The sequence below is a fragment of the Portunus trituberculatus genome, chromosome 3 (assembly GCF_017591435.1).
Source record: "Portunus trituberculatus isolate SZX2019 chromosome 3, ASM1759143v1, whole genome shotgun sequence".
Lineage (NCBI taxonomy): Eukaryota > Metazoa > Arthropoda > Malacostraca > Decapoda > Portunidae > Portunus > Portunus trituberculatus.
In genome coordinates, this window is record NC_059257.1 from 1,226,629 (window position 1) to 1,248,319 (window position 21,691).

At 42.8% G+C, this 21,691-nt stretch overlaps 2 protein-coding genes and 1 pseudogene across 3 annotated transcripts in view; 1 reads left to right on the forward strand and 2 right to left on the reverse strand.

The window, feature by feature from the left end:
* The first annotated feature begins 470 nt into the window (after window positions 1–470).
* The window catches only part of LOC123507386 (deubiquitinase OTUD6B-like), a 54,776-nt gene continuing 33,555 nt past the window's right edge, over window positions 471–21,691 (forward strand). The window contains exon 1 of the mRNA XM_045260207.1: window positions 471–664. The gene's annotated coding sequence lies outside the window, so the exon portion shown is untranslated. The remainder of the gene's footprint in view (window positions 665–21,691) is intronic.
* Window positions 11,871–14,305, reverse strand: LOC123507436 (annotated as a pseudogene).
* Window positions 20,870–21,691, reverse strand: part of LOC123507378 (zinc finger protein 771-like) — a 15,953-nt gene continuing 15,131 nt past the window's right edge. For both annotated transcript variants that reach the window (XM_045260186.1, XM_045260192.1), the window contains exon 2: window positions 20,870–21,691. This exon is cut by the window's right edge and continues 2,032 nt beyond it. The gene's annotated coding sequence lies outside the window, so the exon portion shown is untranslated.

Below are 21,691 nucleotides of genomic sequence, written 5' to 3' on the forward strand. Positions count from 1 at the left end.
ATGTCTGCCTTGCCATTTTCCCAGACATTGTCATAATCAGAGAGAGAGAGAGAGAGAGAGAGAGAGAGAGAGAGAGAGAGAGAGAGAGAGAGAGAGAGAGAGAGAGATTTGTAATTACTATTTCTTCTCCGAATTTCTTCCAGTTGTCTCTCTCATTCCTACCTTCGAATGTTCTCTCCTCCTCCTCCTCCTCTTCCTGCTCCTCCATCACTGTTTAACGAGTGTTTTTGTTTGTGCGGTATACTCCTCTCTGTACCGCTTCTCTCTTTTCCTTCTACTTTTGACATAGAGTTACGATGATAGTGGCAAATGATTTAGTTTGACATGCTTATACTTGATCATATTTCATATTGTATTCGTGTATTAGAAGTGGAGCGAGTGGAGTGTGGTTGTGTTGTGTCCCGCCTCGGCCAGCGCGCGCAGTGGAGGAGGGAGAGGTGGGGAAGGCCGGCGGGCGGCCAAGGCGCCAGTTTGAGACAAGGAGTGACGGTATTAGGAGAGTGGCCGTGTGCTGCTGGTGCCTTATTTAACATGGATTTACGCTGGTCAGGACGGTGACACGGGCCGCGGCTGCCTGTGAGTGCTGGTGTAAGCTTGGTGTCTGGCTGAGAGTGCCAGCTGTGGCCTGGAGCTGCTGAGAACTGCCATCAACACTACAATACTGGTGAGTGAGCCACCCAGCCACCACTTGTCCTGCTGGTGGAGTTTGCACAATGTGTTGTTGCATTAGACAGTGTCTCTGATAGTGTTGTTCCTTGTGTTTGTTCCGTGTGGACGGCCAAGTGACGCTCCGTGTGTGTGTGTGTGTGTGTTGTAGAACAGCCGATAGCCACCACCACCACCACCATTCCGCCTCCTTAAGCCTTCATCACACCAAAACCTGCCACTGACAGTTGTATCTGAACAGCTGATAGCCAAGCATAGTCATGTGGCTCCATTTAGTGACACCAGTGGCGGGAAAACAGTGCTGAGTGTGGCAAATATTAGCTAAACACAGCAGGCAGGCGGCAGCTGAGCCAGCACCGTCCACCTGATGACGTCACATCCCTGGGCTGGCTGGTGGGCGGGCTGATCTTGATGGTACAGGTGACGCTGAATTTCTTCTGGGTCAGGCCTTTGTATCGGCAGCTCCTGTAGGGAACATAAAGAACACCAGACAACAAAGAGGGCAATCACTATCTTTCACACCACTAGTTCCTGCATCTGGCACGCCACATTCTCTCCAGGAACTCTTTCACAGCCTCAATCATCCTTTCATTCGTCTCCCCACAGAGTCCCAGCACCACATGTTCCACTGTCTCAACTCCATCCATTCCCTTCCTGTCATCTCCACTCTGTCATGCCCCAGCTCACTGAGCACCACTTGCATCATCTCATACCTGTCTCTGGCATACTTCACACACTCCAGCACCACATGTTCCACTGTCTCATCCTCTCCCAAGTCACACATCTGGCACACTTTGCTGCGGCCTGACTCAGACCATCTATAATTCCTTGCATTCACATCCATGCATCATTCATTCGTTCTAACCTGCCTTATACCTTAGGGTCGCTTTCACATCGTGCTCCAACCCATATCACCCCTAAGGGCCTCTACTGCTGCATATCTAGGTGCATTAAGTGCCATTCTTGCAACTCTATTCTGCCCTATTTCTAACTTATCTAGTTCACTCTCATTCCAAGCAATCACATCCATACCATACATGATGCTCGGAACAGCCACGCTCTTCCAAACTTCTCGCAGCACGTCATATTTACTCGCCCTCATCCTTGCTGCACTTCCTAGACGACCTACCCACTGATTTGCCATACTTATCTTCTCATTCTTAATCTTTACACAGCCATCCGGACTCATCCACATCCCCAGATACTTATATTCATCTGTCTGCTGCACCTCATTCACTCCTAATCTCCACACATGGTTCCTCTCATCCTCTGACCTATTCACAACCATTACCTTACTCTTTTCACTACTAAATCTCACTCCAAAATCTCTTCCATACCCATCTACTACATCAAGCATACTCTGTAGCTCTTCTTCCGACTCACTCATGACTACAACATCATCTGCATACAAGAGCACACCTATCTTATCATTTCCCACATATACACCTGCATTCATTCTCCTCATTCTAGCAGCCAATTCTTCTGTATATAAGCTAAAGAGGGTTGGTGATAATATGCAACCCTGCCTAACTCCTCTTTCACTCTTCACCCAGTCTGTCTCTATATCCCCTAGTTTATACTTAGCTCTTGTATCCACATACATACTTCTCACTATGTTAACTATCTCTGCACTTAATCCAATCTTTTCTAACACCCTACCTAGCATTTCTCTGTTTACCCTATCATATGCTTTCTCTATGTCTAGGAAACCTAAGTATAGTTTGCTACAATCCCTTTTCTTTCTCTCAATCAATTCATTCACCACAAACAGATTGTCTTCTGCTCTCCTGTCCACTCGGAATCCATTTTGCTCTTCGCCTAACACTCCAACTCTCTCAATCCATTTGCACAATCTCTCGTTCAACACCGCACTGAACACTTTGCCTACTGTGTTAACTAACGCAATCGGCCTGTAGTTCCTCAACTCATTCTTACTCTTATATCCTCCCTTATGCAACAAGGTCACCCTGCATTCATTCCACATTCTCGGCACTCTCTCCTCCTCCCACACCTGGTTGAACAACTCAGTCATCCTATCAATCACTACTTCTCCATTTTTGTACATTTCATACGGTATCTCATCCGGCCCTGCTGCCTTCCCATTCTTCTGCTTCCTCACACATTTCTCCACCTCCTCCCTGCTGATCCTTTCATTCAACTCATCTGCATCCTTTCTCTCCAGTGACACACATCCTTCATCCACATCAAAGACCTCACCTACACCTCCAATCTCTTCCCAAAACTCTTTCATTGCCCTTCTCTTCCTTATCAGTCACCACTGCCCCATTCACCTTCAGGCTCTCCACATTCTCACTGTCAGGCATCCCCTCACCCCTCAGGAATCTGTACCATTCTCGCCCACCTTCCATACCTTTCTCTCTAAGGGCCTGAATCACACTTCTCTCACTTGTAACTTTAGCATTCATTATCTTTCGCTTCGTCATTCGCTGCTGACTCACATACGCTGCCCATGCATTCAGGTACTCCTTTCAGCTTCCTCACTCTCATGTCTCCTCTTTCTTAACTGTCTGCACATCCTATTCAGTCTGTTTCTTTCCTTCCTAGCATCCCTGATCTCATTATTCCACCACGGCCTACATGCATGCTTTCTGGCACTTGTTCTTGCATACCCTATCTGGCTTACTGCTGCATTCCTCACATTTTCTACAAATCTATCATTCAGTTCATCCACGTCGCTTAGACTTTCATCCTCCCAGCTCCTCTCACTCAAGTCCACCTGGGCTGGTGACAGTTGGTGATTTTACGTTCGTAACGGAACTCATTTCAAAAATGGAAAATAGAAAAAATGAAGCCACGGCCGAATGTCTGATATTTTATGACTTGATAAATATTTTAACCAATATCCACAATATCAAAGCATCTCTAGCCTAACTAATAATAGAATATATTTAAATCAATTAATCAAAACGTATCAACACTGTCACCGTTAAAAGTAATGAGAAGTCAAACCATGTTGATTTGCGAGTATGCTAACACACTTTACAGAATCTGAGCTGTCTTGCAGAACAGTCTAGAAGGAGCTATATCGTCAAAACCAAATGTAAATAAAAGAAAACAAAACTAAAATATCTACCTTTAACAGGACTAAACACCATCATAAAGCCACATATTTGATTCAGTGGCAGTGTTACATACTTCAAAGAGCGTAAGCGATTCTTTGAAATGATAGGGATTCGGTTACAGCTTGAAATGAAAAAGGGGTTAATGGCCGAGGCATAAATTTGAGCCCCACAGCTGGCCCCTATCACAGCACAAACACAGCACAAAACACCACATATTTACCGAACAGAGGCACGGAAATCACTTCAATGGCAACGAAATATTTATAGAAACACAATAATCGTCGTACAGAGACCGAATAATAGAGTGAGAAACGAAAGTATTGTAACCAGCAGGCTTGCGTAGATTGCCGGGGCCTGAGGCATCGTGGAGAAGACCGCCTATATTTTGTTTCATCAATATTTACCGTTCTTAGCACCGTTCCTGGCGAGTATGCTAACACACATTACAGAATCTGAGCTGTCTTGCAGAACAGTCTAGAAGGAGCTATATCGTCAAAACCAAATGTAAATAAAAGAAAACAAAAACTAAAATATCTACCTTTAACAGGACTAAACACCATCATAAAGCCACATATTTGATTCAGTGGCAGTGTTACAGGAGCGGTTCGAGGTGGTGCAGAACACCACCATGAGGACCATGCTAGGAGCACCGAGATTGTCCAGCGCCTGCGTCATGCAGAGCAAGACCTGTTTGGTGGCCATCTCCGTCAGAGTCCAGCAGATCATGGCGTGCCGCGTGGCCCGGGTCCTTCACCGCGATGCGGAGGGCGTGGCCCTGGTGCAGGACGACGAGCTCCTCCGCCTCAACCCGTGGCTGCTGCGGGTACAGCTCGCCGTCCACAGCATCGTCTGCATCGAGGGCTGGCCGTGAGCACAGGCGGACCTCCCTGCCCCCACTATCCGTGCCCCGCCCCCGTGGGAGATCCCCGCCGCAGAGTTCACCGCCACGCATCTCCCGCCAGCAAGTCCGCGTGCACCACAGCCGAGCTGCGCCAGCACGCCCTCATGGCCATGGCCCGGGTCTCCGACCCAGGCTGTGTGACGTACTACACCGACGGCTCGGTTGACCCGGACAGCGGAAGGACGGGCGCCGCCGCCATCACCGGAGGGACCGAGCTGGGAGTGCGGGCCCTAGACCACTGCTCCACCTTGCAGACCGAGCTAATGGCCATCCAGCTGGTCCAGGAGAACGCCCACAATCGCCAGGAGCCCACCGTGGTGCTGCACACCGACTCCAGGTCGGGACTGCAGGCCCTCCAGCAGCAGCAGCCCAGCAACAACGTGGGCCTCGTCACCGCCATCCTGGGCAGCCTCCAGAGCCTCGCCGAGCAGGGGCGGCAGGTGAGGCTCAACTGGATCACCAGCCACGTGGGGCTGCGAGGCAACGAGGCTGCCGACGCAGCCGCCAAGAGAGCAGCGGAGAGCCCCCGGGTTACTAGGCCTGTGCCCCCCAGTCTGCGGCAGGTGAAGACGCGAGCCAGGCGCGCCGCCATCCAGACGACGCGCCAGACACCGCCAGACCACCGCCGCCACTACCCGCCCAGCCTGCAGCTGGCGGCGGCCTCAGCAGACGCGAAGCCAGGGCGGCCCATCTCGTCCACCACACTCTACAGGTGCTCAGGGCGGCACGTCTTCCCCACTGACCTGGCCTGACCTGCCAGCGCCGCTTTCCACCACAACACGAAGGCGGCGGCACCACAGCTCGCCGCACCCACCGTGACCATAACGAGATACTATAGTCTTTCCACTCTATATGAAGTCCGTTCAGGGTGGGGTAGGTATGGTTGTTTACAACTACCAATCCTGCCAAATCAACCTTCGTACATGCGTCTCCCTCTTATTTATCATCCATGTGCTGTTTGAAAGTGATATTTTATGTATTGCGTGTATAGTAAAGGAAGTTACTTAGTACAATGAGTGTCTATGTTTACGATGATAACGACGATTTTTATAAATTCTATGGCATGTGGCAGCGTTTTTTTCCCATGTTGCCACGTTGGTGGTGGTGGTGGTGGTGGTGTCCCCTTTCATCTCTCTGCTAGGTTGGCGGGTTTCCGCCAAAATATATATATATATATATATATATATATATATATATATATATATATATATATATATATATATATATATATATATATATATATATAAAAAAAAAAAAAAGTTTTCTGAAAGTTTGAGAGAAAATAGACCAAAAACTAAGGCGCCGGAGTATTATTTATTATTATTCATTTCGACTTTTTTCCACACTACCTAAATAATAATAATAATAATAATAATAATAATCATAATAATTACAGAGAGAGAGAGAGAGAGAGAGAGAGAGAGAGAGAGAGAGAGAGAGAGAGAGATTAACAGATGGGTGGTGAGTCGGTACTTAATCTGATAAATGGGAGTCGAACTGGCAACGTCGCACTCATGGGAATTCCAGAATGTGCCCTGCCCTGAACGGACTTCATAGCGGGCTGGTGCCCGCTTTGTATGCCATTTGTATACTGTAGGTTGCATTTTTTTTTTTTTTCATTAATGCAATGTATATAAATTTTATACAATAAACCTATAAACAACAACAACATGAAAATAAATCAAGCAACTTTACTTCTTCGTCTTTCCCTCCTTTACTTCATCCAGATGGCTCTACAGCTGTCTCTTCTTTTTCTAAAGCTGAACTCTTCGCTCAAACCTTTGCTACCAACTTAACTTTGGATGATTCTGGGCATATTCCTCCTACTCCTCCACCCTCTGACTACTTCATCCCTAAAATTAAAATTCTTTATAAAGACGTTTTCCTGGCCCTCTCTGGCCTTGATTCTCGGAAGGCTTACGGTCCGGATGGAGTCCCTCCTGTTGTTCTCAAAAACTGTGCTTCCGAACTCGCTCACTGCCTGGTCAAACTCTTTCATCTGTGTCTCTCTACTTCTATTTATCCTTCTTGCTGGAAGTTTGCTCACATTCAACCTGTCCCTAAAAAAGGTGACCACTCCAATCCTTCTAACTACCGCCCTATAGCTTTGATTTCCTGCCTTTCTAAAGCCTTTGAGTCTATCCTTAATAGGAAGATAATGAGGCATCTATCAGCTCACAACCTTCTCTCTGATTGCCAGTATGGTTTCCGTAAAGGCAGATCTACTGGTGATCTTCTTACTTTCCTAACTGAATCTTGGTCATCCTCTTTTAGGGACTTCGGTGAAACCTTTGCTGTCGGCCTTGACATATCGAAAGCCTTCGATAGAGTCTGGCACAAATCTTTAATTTCTAAACTACCCTCCTACGGATTCTATCCTTCTCTCTGTACCTTCATCTCCAGTTTCCTTTCCGATCGTTCTATTGCTGCTGTAGTAGACGGTCACTGTTCTTCCCTAAAACTATCAACAGTGGTGTTCCACAGGGTTCTGTCCTATCACCCACTCTCTTTCTATTATTCATCAATGATCTCCTAAATCTGACTCAATGCCCTATCCACTCCTATGCTGATGATACCACCTTGCATTATTCAACAGCGTTCAACAGACGCCCAACCCAACAACAATTAAATGACTCAAGGCGAGATGCTATAGGACGCCTAACTTCTGATCTTTCACTTGTTTCTGATTGGGGCAGAGAAAACCTGGTTTTGTTCAATGCCTCAAAACTCAATTTCTACAACTATCTACTCGACATAACCTTCCAGACAACTATCCTCTCTTCTTCAATAACACTCAACTTCCCTCTCCTCTACATTAAACACACTCGGTCTATCCTTCACTAAAAATCTAAACTGGAAATTTCACATCTCTACTCTTGCTAAATCAGCTTCCAAGAAGTTAGGTGTCCTGTGGCGTCTTCGTCCATTTTTCTCCCTCCCAGCTGCTTGCTCTGTACAGGGGCCTTATCCGCCCGTGTATGGAGTATGGCTCTCATGTCTGGGGATCCACACACAGCTTTACTAAACAAGGTGGAATCTAAAGCTTTTCGTCTTATCAACTCTTCTCCTCTAACTGACTGTCTTGATTCTTTAAGTCACCGCCGCAATGTTGCATCTTTATCTGTCTTCTACCGCTGTTTTCATGCTGTCTGCTCTTCTGAACTTGCTAACTGCATGCCTTCCCCCTCCTGCGGCCTCGCTGCACAAGACTCTCTACTTCTTCTCATCCTTATTCTGTCCATCTTCCTAATGCAAGAGTTAACCAGTATCTTCACTCCTTCATTCCCTACACTGGTAAACTCTGGAACTCTCTACCTGTGTCTGTATTTCCACCTGCCTATGACTTAAACTCTTTCAAAAGAGGAGTGTCAAGACACCTCTTACGTTAACTGGACCCTCCTTTTAGATTTTTTTGTTTTTTCTCTTTCTCCTACTTTCTTCTTAACAGGGCCTGGCAACCAGCGGGATTTTTTTTTTTTTGCAGCGCTTTGTTTTCCCTTGGCCGGTGCCCTTGTAATGTAAAAAAAAAAAAAAAAAAAAAAAGGAAGAAAACTGTTCTGTTGCTTTCCTTTAAGTGAATCCATAACACTTAGCAATCAAGCTAGGTTTGGGCATAGCAGGCATCTTGAGATATCCTTTCCGATCACTCTTAATTGAATTAATACAGCGTGAACACTTATTCTCGTTTGAGCAATATGAAGGACGAGATACCTCACAGGGTGGCCAGTTACAAGTGAGTGAGTGAGTGTGTTCCAGCTTTGCGTGTGAGTGAGGTAATACTGCTGAAACGTGTTGCCGATAGCATTTTGGGTCTCGGTCTGAGACTGGGAGCACTTCTCGCAGCTAGCCGACCGTGTTGGTCTTGTATTGCCGATATAAACAAACATGTCGGCACCCAGAGAAGCATCCCTGATGAATGCAGGCAACTTCATTTGGAGTCGGGAGGCCGAGGTGATCTTGCTGGACCAAGTGAGGGAGGTGAAAGAAAGAGAAAATGAGTCTTCACATAAAGGAAACTTGATTAAGATTTGAAGGAGAGCTGTAGTGAGTTTTTAATAATCCAATCTCATATGTGGTACATTCATGTGCTTCACCCTGCACAGTAAAATCTAAAACTCTGCCTTTTAAACTTTTTTTCCTTTGTAAAGCACTTTAAGAGAGTAGTAAGACACTTAAGGAAATAAACTGGGCAACCTATTTCAAGCATTTTTTTTTCTTTTTTTTACAGTGGACAGGTAATTTCCCCATTTTATGCAGGTTGGGATCTGACCAAGGGTAACAATAATCTGATTAGAAAAAGCCAACTCAGTTGCTGGTTCCTAAAAAGGTGAAAAAATAATTAACCAAAAGCATGGAATAAGTGTTTTAAAACCTCCCTCTTGAAAGAGCTCAAGCCAGAGGAAGGAAGAAATACAGAAGCAGGCAGGAAGTTCCAGAGTCAGCATGAACCAGAGCCATCATTATGATACTGAAATTACCTTTGTAACCATAATATTCTGACCCTGTGTTGTGTGGTTTTGCAAGGAGTACACGTTTCCCATCAAGAGCACCAAGACACATGGGGAAATTCCACTGTGTAAAAAATTCACTGACAACCTGTTGCCACTCCCGTTCTGTGCACGGCAGCTTGACATACTTGGGCCCCAAAACAAAGTAGATAGCACGGGTAACTTCTTGGATGATGTGTGATATCAGTGCTCGACTGATCCAGAACTGGCAGGACAACGATGATTGCGTTTCTCCTGAAACCTTGGCTATTCCTTTAATTCCAGAAGAGTATGGTACACATTCTTCGTTTTCCGTCTTTTCAGCCACGAGCGCATCCACAGACGTTTCCTTTTTCCTGACATCGTCAATTCATGTAAAAAAAAAAAAGAACAGCCATCGCTGCCTCTTCATCGCTGGAGGAAGAATCAGGACCAAAAAAGTTCTTGCGGAGAGCCATCTTGTTAGTTTGTTTACGTCCCTCAGCTGATGCTCCCGGTAACATCTCCCCCAGTAGTGTGAACGTACTTGCTCCCGAGAGCATCCAGCCGGAGTTGTCGGCAGCACGTTTCGGCAGTATTGCCTCCCGAAAATTGCCAGGTGTAAACCTGGACCGTGAGGTCCAGTCTCTCCAGTCTGCTACACATTGTCCATGGTTATTACATCTCTTCTTTCACGTTTCTTTAGGCAAGACTGTTGAGGTATTTTTATTTCAGTTATATTTATGAATTTACCTAAATATATTGATATGCTTTAATTAAGTTTATTGATCAGTTGTTAACATGCATATGTTGTTTTATTTGGTTTTGAAAGTTGCGAATTCATTTTTTTAATAAATCAAAAATTGGTGGTGCTTAAAATAATGTGCTCTTTTCTGTAAAGTTGTATTAATGGTCATGTTGATTTGTTTCTTGGTGCTTATGATCGTGTGATGCTTAATAATCATGTGGTGTTTATGATCATGCAATGTTCATCAAGGATTGTTAAGCATCATAATTGTGATTATGATCATATGATGATTGTAGTCACTGAAGGGTTTAAGATAGTGTGTGTGTGTGTGTGTGTGTGATCATGTGGTTTTGGTTATCATGCAGTGTTTATTATTGTATTATTATAATAATATGGTGATGTTTACCTTACCGTATCTTAAGGCAGGTTCACATGTGCCAATTTGCAACTGTTACTTTATGTACGTAGAGTTTCCAACTCATCGCTTCTAGTCAGAAAGTGTCAGACGTAGCGCCTGGAAAGTATCGACAAGTTGGCGCCTTTGCAAGAAGTGAATATAAACAAACAGCTACCCGCCAAGATGCATCTCAGGGCCGCTAAAAGGCAAAGGCCCATGTCACTTCAAGGTGACAATCTATACACACACACACACGCCAAGATGCACGCACGAAAACCACTGAAGAGACAGAAGGCGCTGAAGAAGAAGACGCCATCCAAGAAAAAAAGAGGCCATAAGGGCACCTCCTTCACCCTAGGGCATCCTGTGGCAAGGCAGGTCGCCTCCAATGACACCTGCTGCCCCCAAGAATAGGGAGACTCCGGTCCTCATAGAATCAGCTACGGGCCGCTTACTGCAAAAGGCCCGTTTTTTAGGTGAACCTTTCTGTATATCTTGTAGTATATTCATTTAAAATTAGTATTGTAAATTGTAAATCACTTTAGTTTTTAGCCATTTTATGTTCTAAAAATGAATCTATGAAAAAAAAAATGAAAAAAAAAAACGCCAAGATGTCTTCCTCCAGTGACGATGCTGAAGCTGTAGTTGCTCTTCTTTTGGCGTAACGGAAGAGTCAACAAAAAAGAAAATGCCTGTGGATACATCCTTGGCTAAGTACTAAAAGGAAAGAAAGGAGTGTCTACCACACTACATTTCTCATAAGTAAATTGTTAATCTTAAGAAGACTATGCACAATTGCGATCAAATTAAATCCTAATTAGTCTTCAATCCTCACCTCCAACAACACCCTGCTTTGAGGGAAAGTTCTTGTAGAATGGCAATTATTTCGTCAAATGACGATTTGCAGGTTTTTTTTTTTTTTTTTTTTTTTTTTAACTGTATAATTCATTTCTTGGATCCCAAATGTGTTTTTTCCCTCACCAGCATTAATATTTTCTCTATCTCTGGAGACCACATTTTAAAAACTTACTCCGTGACGTCACGATGTAAATAAAGTTTGATTTTATTTTATTTGATAAGTTTATTGTTGAAAAAAAAACTACAACAAAGGAGATGGGAGGAGCCTGCCACCCATCCCCCAAACAAATGTTCATAGAAAACTAATGTATTGCAGTACAAAAATAAATAACCTTAAGTATATTTACATTATTTACAAAGGTGGAGCAAAAAGTGGGAAATCCTTGAGGATGGCAGGGATGATGTCATTGTTGAAGAACCAGCTTATCATTGGTGGCAGGTCCCAGTTCCCCTGTGGGCAGAAATGCACCAGCAAGGGACACTCCATGACATAGTGGGCAAGTGTGTGCCCTGCAGGACTGTGACACAGCTTACAGGGCACAGCAGCAGCCCCACTGAGCTCCCAATAGTACCTGTAACCCAGCCTGAGACGCATAGCAACAAGGTCAGGTTCTCAAACTTTTAACTCGTCGACCCCCAGTGAGACTTCAAAATTTTCATCGACCCCTAGCTTTAAATTAAAGAAAAAAAATACCAATGTCAAAAGCAATAGTAGTAGTAGTAGTCAGTAGTAGTAGTAGTAGTAGTAGTAGTAGTAGTAGTAGTAGTAGTAGTAGTAGTAGTAGTAGTAGTAGTAGTAGTAGTAGTAGTAGTAGTAGTAGTTGACATGCAGTACGTATTATAAAATCGTTAAACACAGTATGAAAATATGTCGAAGTGTACGAGTATATGCAACTTAATTCTCAGTGCAACATACCTTTTCCTCCTTCAATGTTGACATCATTAATGTGAAGGATGTGCCTGATGGGCCTCAACAAGGATGCTGATTTTAGGTTGCAGGTTGGTGAGCTTCAGCCGTAGGTCGCCTCGTTCTTCCAAGCTTAGTCTGTTCCTCTGCTTTGTTAAGACTGCATTTGCATGACTGAAACCAGCTTCAACCATGTATGAACTTGGGAAAGCAAGTAAAATGGCTCAACCACTGCACAAAGCTGAGGATATTTAGCAACGTTGTTCTCGTTGATCCAGAATTCACGGAGGCCTTTTCTTCTGAACAAGGCACTTGCTTCCAGGTCCACAGTCATGTCAATGAATTCTTCCTTCAAGTGTAATGGAATGTCTGCATTCCCTATCTCAACATCAAACGGTGTTAGGATCCATTCAGGCACATTCATTTTCTCCAGGTCTTCAAAGCGCACTTTAAAGTCTTCAATTAAATTCTCCAGATGAGTTATGTATGTTTCTAGGTCACCATCAGAAATTTTTTCACTTTGTACCTGTTGTAAGTTTGAAAAATACTGAAAATCTCTACGGGCCAGTGAAGCTCTGAACAAGCCAAGCTTGCCTTGGAATCCCAGTAGAACTGTCCTGGCCTGAATGATGGTAACATCTTTACCCTGCAGGCGTTTTGTGTCTCATTAAATTTAGAATAGAGGTCTGCCAAATAGAAAAGGGCATTTTGCATTTTTCAACTCTTCACATAGAGATGAGTCCATGTCTGCCAGGAACTGAAGAGTTGAGCTGTACAAGTCAACAAGTCTTTGTAAGCTGTGACCTCTAGACAGCCACCTTACATCAGTGTGCAGGAGCAATTGGTTAAACATGTCATCATTCTCTTCGCACAGCAGTGCAAACAATCGCGAGTTAAGTGGATGTGCCTTGATTTTGTTAATTGCCCTGATGCACACTTTCAAGGCATCATGCAGTTCACCACTGAGTTTCTTGGCTACAAGATGTTGCCTGTGCAGTACACAGTGTACAGTACGTATATTAGGCACTTTTTCTTTGAGTAGGCTTGCAAATCCTCTGTACCGGCCAATCATTGCTGGTGCACCATCAGTAGCCACTGTAGTAATATTACTGAGAGGTATGTTGTGCTTTTCAAAATACTGCTGCACACATCGTAAAATTGTTTCACCTTTGGCATCAGCTGTGAGATATTTAGCAAACAAAAATTCATCAATTATGTCCTTTTGACTTTGACTGTAATACCTCACATATGCCATGAGAAGATTAGAGCTGCCAAAAGTTGATTCATCAAGTTGTAGAGACAACTTACTATCCTGAAGTTCAGACACCAAGGTTTTTTCAACATTATCTGCCATTTCATCAATTCTTCTTTGCACTGTACTGTTACTTAATGGCAAATTTTTCAAAACAGAGCTAGAATCCTTCTTCATAACAGTTTCTATAACTTCTTTAATGGCTGGGATTATGAGTTCTTCACCAATAGTGTGTGCCTTTCCTTTCTTTGCTATCATGAGGAGATGTTGTATGAGGCTTTTAAACCTCCTTCAGTATCAGCACTGGCGGGGGCTTTGAAAAAGGTCTTGATACTTGATCGACCCTTGAGTTTTTCTTTCAGTGTCTTGAAATAGTCAAGGTCTTTGTGTTTCTTATCAGAGTGAACTCTTTCAAGGTGGTCCTTCATCTTTGCAGGTTTCATGGCATCATTACTGAAAGTCTTTTCACACAAGAGACATAATGGCATGGTGTCATTGCTTAATGAAGTAATGAATCCATATTTCAAATATTCCTGAGAATACTGGCAGCATTTCTTCTTAGCAGCTACAGCAGCCATTATGTCTATTACACACAATTTTCAATGCGTCACAATAATCAATTCACGGACCAGTTACGGGAGCTAAGAGTACACTGAATGCGAGAGCAGCGAGACAGCGAGATGTGTGGGTGGGGCGGGGTGGGGCGGGGAATACGCTCGCTCACTCAGTACAGGACAGAGACAGGAATGCTTCCTGTACGGACCCTGGTACGGGCAGTAGAGGTGCGAGACAAGGAAGATTGGTTGAATGTAGTGTTGCCAGCACTGCTAAAATTTCCTATTGTTTGAAATCAATAAATTATGTTTTTTTTTTTATTTAATGGTGCCCGATATTCTTCAGATGTTTACAAATTATAATCTGGGATTTCTAGTCGGGGGCTTCAAAGGTCCCTTCGACTCCAGCAGTACCATTTACTGACTCTTCGATTATTCATCGACCCCCTTTCGACCCCCTGGATATTCATCGACCCCTTGATGGTCCCATCGACCGGGTGATAGGACAGAACCCTGTGGAACACCACTGTTGATAGTTTTAGGGAAGAACAGTGACCGTCTACTACAGCAGCAATAGAACGATCGGAAAGGAAACTGGAGATGAAGGTACAGAGAGAAGGATAGAATCCGTAGGAGGGTAGTTTAGAAATTAAAGATTTGTGCCAGACTCTATCGAAGGCTTTCGATATGTCAAGGCCGACAGCAAAGGTTTCACCGAAGTCCCTAAAAGAGGATGACCAAGATTCAGTTAGGAAAGTAAGAAGATCACCAGTAGATCTGCCTTTACGGAAACCATACTGGCAATCAGAGAGAAGGTTGTGAGCTGATAGATGCCTCATTATCTTCCTATTAAGGATAGACTCAAAGGCTTTAGAAAGGCAGGAAATCAAAGCTATAGGGCGGTAGTTAGAAGGATTGGAGTGGTCACCTTTTTTAGGGACAGGTTGAATGTGAGCAAACTTCCAGCAAGAAGGATAAATAGAAGTAGAGACACAGATGAAAGAGTTTGACCAGGCAGTGAGCGAGTTCGGAAGCACAGTTTTTGAGAACAACAGGAGGGACTCCATCCGGACCGTAAGCCTTCCGAGAATCAAGGCCAGAGAGGGCCAGGAAAACGTCTTTATAAAGAATTTTAATTTTAGGGATGAAGTAGTCAGAGGGTGGAGGAGTAGGAGGAATATGCCCAGAATCATCCAAAGTTGAGTTGGTAGCAAAGGTTTGAGCGAAGAGTTCAGCTTTAGAAAAGAAGAGACAGCTGTAGAGCCATCTGGATGAAGTAAAGGAGGGAAAGACGAAGAAGTAAAGTTGTTAGAGATATTATTGGCTAGATGCCAGAAATCTCGAGAGGAGTTAGAATTGGAAAGACTTTGACATTTTCTATTGATGAAAGAGTTTTTAGTAAGTTGGAGAATAGATTTGGCATGATTACGGGCAGAAATATATAGGGCATGAGTTTCAGCAGTTGGATGGCTACGGAACCGTTTGTGAGCCGCCTCTCTATCATTGACAGCACGAGAACAAGCAGAGTTAAACCAAGGCTTTTTAGCTTTAGGGTTAGAGAAAGTATGAGGAATGTATAGCTCCATGCCAGAGATAATCACCTCTGTTATGCGCTCGGCACAAAGAGAAGGATCTCTGACATGAAAACAATAATCATCCCAAGGGAAATCAGAATAGTACTGCCTTAGTTCCTCCCACTTAGCAGAGTTAAAATGCCAGAAGCACCTCCGCTTAGGCGGGTCCTGAGGCTGCACTGGAGTGATAGAACAGGTAACGGAAATTAGATTGTGGTCGGAGGAGCCCAACGGAGAGGAAAGTTTAACAGAGTAAGCAGAAGGGTTGGAGGTTAGGAAAAGATCAAGAATGTTGGGCGTGTCTCCAAGGCGGTCAGGAATACGGGTAGGGAACTGCACTAGCTGCTCTAGGTCATGAAGGATAGCAAAGTTGAAGGTTTGTTCACCAGGTTGGTCAGTGAAAGAAGATGAAAGCCAAAGCTGGTGGTGAACATTGAAATCCCTAAAATGGAGATCTCAGCAAAAGGAAAGTGAGATAAGATGTGCTCCACCTTGGAAGTCAAATAGTCAAAGAATTTTACATAGTCAGAGGAATTAGGTGAGAGGTATACAGCACAGATGAATTTAGTTAGAGAGTGACATTGAAGTCTTAGCCAGATGGTAGAAAATTCTGAAGATTCAAGATTGTGGGCACGAGAGCAAGTGGTGTCGTTACGCACGTATGCGCAACATCCAGCTTTGGATTGAAAATGAGGATAGAGCAAGTAGGAGGGAACAGAAAAGGGCTGCTGTCAGTAGTCACAGACAACTGTGTTTCGGTTAGGAAGAGAAGATGAGGTTTAGTAGAGGAGAGGTGGTGTTCCACAGATTGAAAATTAGAACGAAGGCCACGAATGTTGCAGAAATTGATAGTGAAAGTATTAGATGAAGTGTCAAGACACCCAAGGTCGACAGCAGAGGGGCAGTCCGACCTGGGGACATTTATGGTCCCCTCCCCAGAGGGGGACTCCGAGGCAGGGCGTGGTAAAGCCATTATTAAATTTTGATTTGAAGAGAGTGTAAAAGTGTAAGGTGTTGTAGTGTAGTGTAGGAAGTAGTAGAAGTTGTCTATTAAAGCCCTGATAACAGAAATGTAGAACATCCTAAGCACTGGGATACCCACACCATAGCCCCTGTGAGCTAGCACTCGTAGGGGAGCAAGCCGTAACAAACATTGATTGCGAACATAGGTAATACAGTGAGAATCCTTAGTAAAACCGAGTTGAGCTCCCAATTATTTATAGCACTGCACACGACTGATTTTTATGGAATTTATCCTTGGTGTTCTGCAAACTCTGGGAGTTGCTTGAAATTTAGTTTTAGTTTCATTGATGACAAGGCCCATGTCAGTACACAGGGACTCAAGATGGCTTAAGGCCGAGGTAAGGGTCCGAGGAGCATTACACTGTAGCAAGATGTCGTCAGCATAGACAATTACCTCTGTGTCCTGGGGAAAAGGATATCTGGCAATTTTATCCATAAGTATATTGAAAAGCATGGGGCTGAGTACACGCCCCTGCAGTGTACCCAAGTCAAAATTCCCTTCAGCAGAGACTGTCCCCTGGAGCCACACCTTTGCCTTCCTGTCACACAAATAATCCCAAATCCACCCCAATAACTTTCCTTTAACACCCTTCAACATGAGTTCCTCAAGAATGACATCCCTGTTGGCCTTGTCAAAGGCACCCTTGAGATCAATAAAGGCACGACAGTTAACATTGGCATTACTGAGGCACTTAATAAAACAGTCACTGGTAGAGCGGCCCTTCATAAAACCATGCAAGTTTTGCGACAGAAGATCCCCCACTTTATAAAGTAACCGTCTTAATATGACTCTCTCCATCATCTTACAAAGACAACTAGTTAAAGAAATAGGCCTGAAAGAACCATCACCCTTTGGAATAGGAATGATAACAGCAGTTTTCCATGAGGGAGGCAGACATCCTGAGGCATAAGACATGTTAAAAGAATCTAATATAGGATTTTCTGGCAAAACTAGCAATGCATTAAGTATATCATATGTAAGGCCATCCTGACCAGGTGCTGTGGACTGGCCCTGCTTGACTGCACAAAGGAGTTCATCGTGAGTAATTGGTACACAAGTATCATCAAGTAAAGAAACATTGCACTGCAGGCTGGCCAGTCTGTGAGGTCTGTGGCGAGCAAGGGCATCTCTGTGGCAGGCAGGGAGCCCAGCCAATGCCGAGGCACTGGTCCAAGTATTCAGTAAGTCCTGTGCTGTACTGGCAGGGTCAGGGACAGTGGCAGCTTTCCTACCTTTACCCCGGATGCGGTTGACATGGGACCAGAGTGCAGTTAGTGTTCTGGTTAAACGAACCTTAGCTAAAAAGGCACCCCAATACTTCTGACGCATCTGATGACGAAGCTCAGTCAATTGACGCGCCACAGCAACCATAGCCTCTCGAGCATCACTGTCCGAGGGGTCCTGTGTAAATAAAGTTGCAAATAGACTAGCAAGACCAACAATATGTTGGTCTTAATTTGTGACTGCTTTCTCCAGTTGCTTGGCACCGATTGCGAGTTGGAAACGTACGCAAAAAAAATAAAAAAATAAAAAAAAAAGTTGCAAATTGGCACATTAGTGTTCTCTTGTTTACAGATTTGTATTGCCCACTGTACACCAAATAATTTGCAATGAGTGCCAAGAAGTGGAAGTATAATGAAGATTATATCCGTTTTGAATTCATGTCTCTCCTAAAAAGGTGAATGAGGTCCCACAATATGTTACTAAACTCTGAACAATGGTGGAATGCCACCCTCATGCTTGGAACGCCACTTGAGGACAATACACCCTGCTCTAGTTGACAAGCTGAAGGCATTCTTAAAAAATAGATAAATAAAACTAAAAAAAAAAAAAAAAAAAACTTAGGCAAGCTAAGTTGGACGACAGTGAGTCATATTAGTAACAAACTTCAAAAATTGTTGAGGCTTCCTGTGAGATCACCATGTTGATTGCAAAGAGCAAGAAGAGCCATAACACTGAAGAGTTCCTCATAGAACCAAGTATACTCTGTGCAGCACTCATTCTGGGGAAACATAGTGCAAACAAGCTTTCCCAAATTTCTTTGTCAAGATATCAAATATAAAACTCAACCAAGTAAGTTTTTGCCATCCAGTGTGATGAAACGACTGATATCGCTCAGTGTTCTCAGTTACTGATGTATGACTGTTTCATGTCAGGCAACAGTGTGAAAGAGGAAATTCTGTTGTCACCCCATGGAAAGTTGCAAAACAGCAGAAGCTATGTTTCATGATGCATCAAACTTTTTTCACTAAAATCAACTTTCTTGGGATTTGTTGGTATGGGTGTATATTGATGGAGCTCCAGCCATGCTTGGTCTGTAGTCTGGGTTCATCACAAAGGTTAAAGAAAAAATCCTTCAATAATAAGTACACACTGCATGCTTGATCATAAAGCCTTAGAATCCAGAACTTTGCCAGCTGAAATGAGGGATGTCCTGAATGTGGCTATCAAGGTCATCAACTTCATCAAAGCTGGAGCCCTAAAAAGTTGTCTATTCAAACTGCTGTGTGAGGACATGGAATCTGAACATGAAGCCTTTCTTTTTCACACGAACATACGATGGTTATGAAAGGGGAACATGCTTGGACAGCTTTAAAAGTTATGAAAAGTAGCAATATTTCTAGAGTCACAGCAGAAGACAGGCCTTCATGATAAACTCCAGTCTGAAGGCCTTCAGATAACTAACTCTAGCTTACCCGATGGACATTTTTGAAGCACTGAATACTGTGAACCTTAAACTACAAGGGGAAAAAAATCATCATCATCATGCACCATGACATCATTTGAGCCTTCATGGCTAAACTTGACCTCTGGAAACGTCAAATTCAGCAGGGAAATATAGCCAGTTTTAGGAACTTGGATTCTGCTATGGCTTACAGTAGCCTTGTCTATGAATTAAAGAAACAAATAATCATTCATCTAAGGGAATTGAAAGCAGAATTCATTAGATACTTACCAGATATAGACCAGATACCAGACATGTACCAGATATAGATGACAAGTGTGAAGACTGGACATTCATCCGGAACTCATTTCAATATGAAGTAGCTGATGTTGCTGATGAAGTCCAAGAGGAGTTTCTTGAAATGAAGTTCAACTTCACAGGTGAGGAAGACTTCAAGGATGTGGATTTGGAGATGTTCTGGATCAAGTACCTTCCTGTCTACTTTCTGATCTCACACCAGATTCTAGTAATGTTTCGATTCACGTATTTATGTGAAACTACATTTTCTACGCTCATTGCTACCAAGATCAAGTACAGAAAGCCCCTGAATGTTGAAAGGGACTCATATTGTGCACTCTCAAGTATTTGACCCCATACTGAAGACCTAGATTCTATAGTAGCTAAGAAGCAGTAGTGTCAAATATCTCACTAACCATGTATTCAAGATCTGATAGCATTGAAACAGTGTCAACTATCTTACTAATGTAATTCATGCTTAGGAAATGGACTAAAAGGCATTTTTTCTTTTTCAATATGGGAGTGAAATTTGTCTATAGATGCAAAGGGGGTTGTAGAGGAAAAGAACTATTCCTAGAGGGAGTGTAGTAGCAAAAAGGTTAAGAATCACTAATCTACACAGAATATCTTCAGTCTGTCCTTTACTTTTAATCTAAACTGGAAACTTCACATCTTATCTCTTACTAAAACAGCTTATATGAAGTTAAGCTTTCTGAGGCATCTCCACTAGCTTTTTATCATCCCCCAGCTGCTAACTCTGTACAAGGGCCTTATCCACCCACATATGGAGTAGTCTTCACATGTATGGGATGATTCCACTTAGTTTTATTAGATAGGCTGGAATCAAAAGCTTTTCATTTTATCAAGTCCTCTTCTCCAACTGGTTGTCTTCAGCCTCTTTCCTACCACAGAAATGCTGCATCTCTCTCTCTTTCTCTCTCTTGCTATCTTTTACTGGTATTTTCAAGCTAACTGCTCTTCTGATCTTGCTAAATGCATGCCTCCTGTCCTCCTGTGGCCTCGCTGCACAAGGCTTTCTTCCTCTCACCACTAGTCTGCCAAATTCTTTAATGCAAGAGTTATCGATTACTCTCAATCATTCACTCTTGTAAACTCTACTTCTGTATATCCAACTTCCTATGACTTCACTTCATGTAAGAGGGAGGTTTCAAGACATTTATCCCTTTTTTTCTGGCTAACTCTTAGACCTTCAAGGGGACTAGCAACTAGATAGGCCTATTTTGGGAGAAGGTGATTTTATGTTGCCTTGGCCAGCTTTCCACTAAAAAAAATATATATATAAAAAATTTAAAAAATAAATAAAAAAAATATATATAAAATCCATGCTAAACAACAGAAAATGGATTTTGGTCTAAATTCAATTCAAATATATTTTTACACCAAACACGAACATAATGCAATACTGATTTTGAAAAAAAAATTATAAATGATTACGGTATAATTAAGGTTATTCAAGTTGAATGGAAATGTATTTTATTATACCAAACATGAAAGTGATGCAAGCCTAATGCTTAGAACAAAGGAAAAAATTATGAAAATGACAAGAATATACTTTTTAAAAAATCCTGTTTTTTTTTTTTTTTTTTTTTTTTGACAAATTCAAGGAATTTGCATTCAATAAATACTATAAGATTATTGTTATAGTCAATTCCATAGAATATGTATATATGTTTTATTTCAGCTGTGCTTCATTTTTTATGTTTCTCAACATTTCACTTTTCACAGATAATGTGTGTATGGTTCATCCACACCTCTGGATGATACATACAAGTTGAGAACCTTTATTCAGAAGCAACTGACACTTATTTCATGACCACAGAGGTGTGTGACACACGTAACGTGTAGAAATCATCGTATTTTCTTTCAAGTCATAGTTCCTTTCAATTTCAAAATTCAATGGGTTTTTTTTTTCTGGAACATTTTGAAAAAAATGTACATTACATTTCTAACCCACCCTACTGCTTGCTTATTTTAAATATTACATTCATAAAAACACAAAGAACTTTACTTTGTTTATGCCTTGCTGAGAAAGGGTGTATTTACTATCTCTAAGCATCTTATATGCTATCAAACACATGCAAGCAAGAATATGGTCACTAAGTACAATTTAGTGGGAAGGAAATAATAATTGAAAACAAGAATGTGATTTTCAAATATGAATTAGGATTGTCAATAACTGGGACTGACTAAACTGAATTTCCCAAAATTAAAATACACTAAATGCAGGACATTATTACACTCCCTCACATATTAATACAAGGGCACAGCTACCAACATA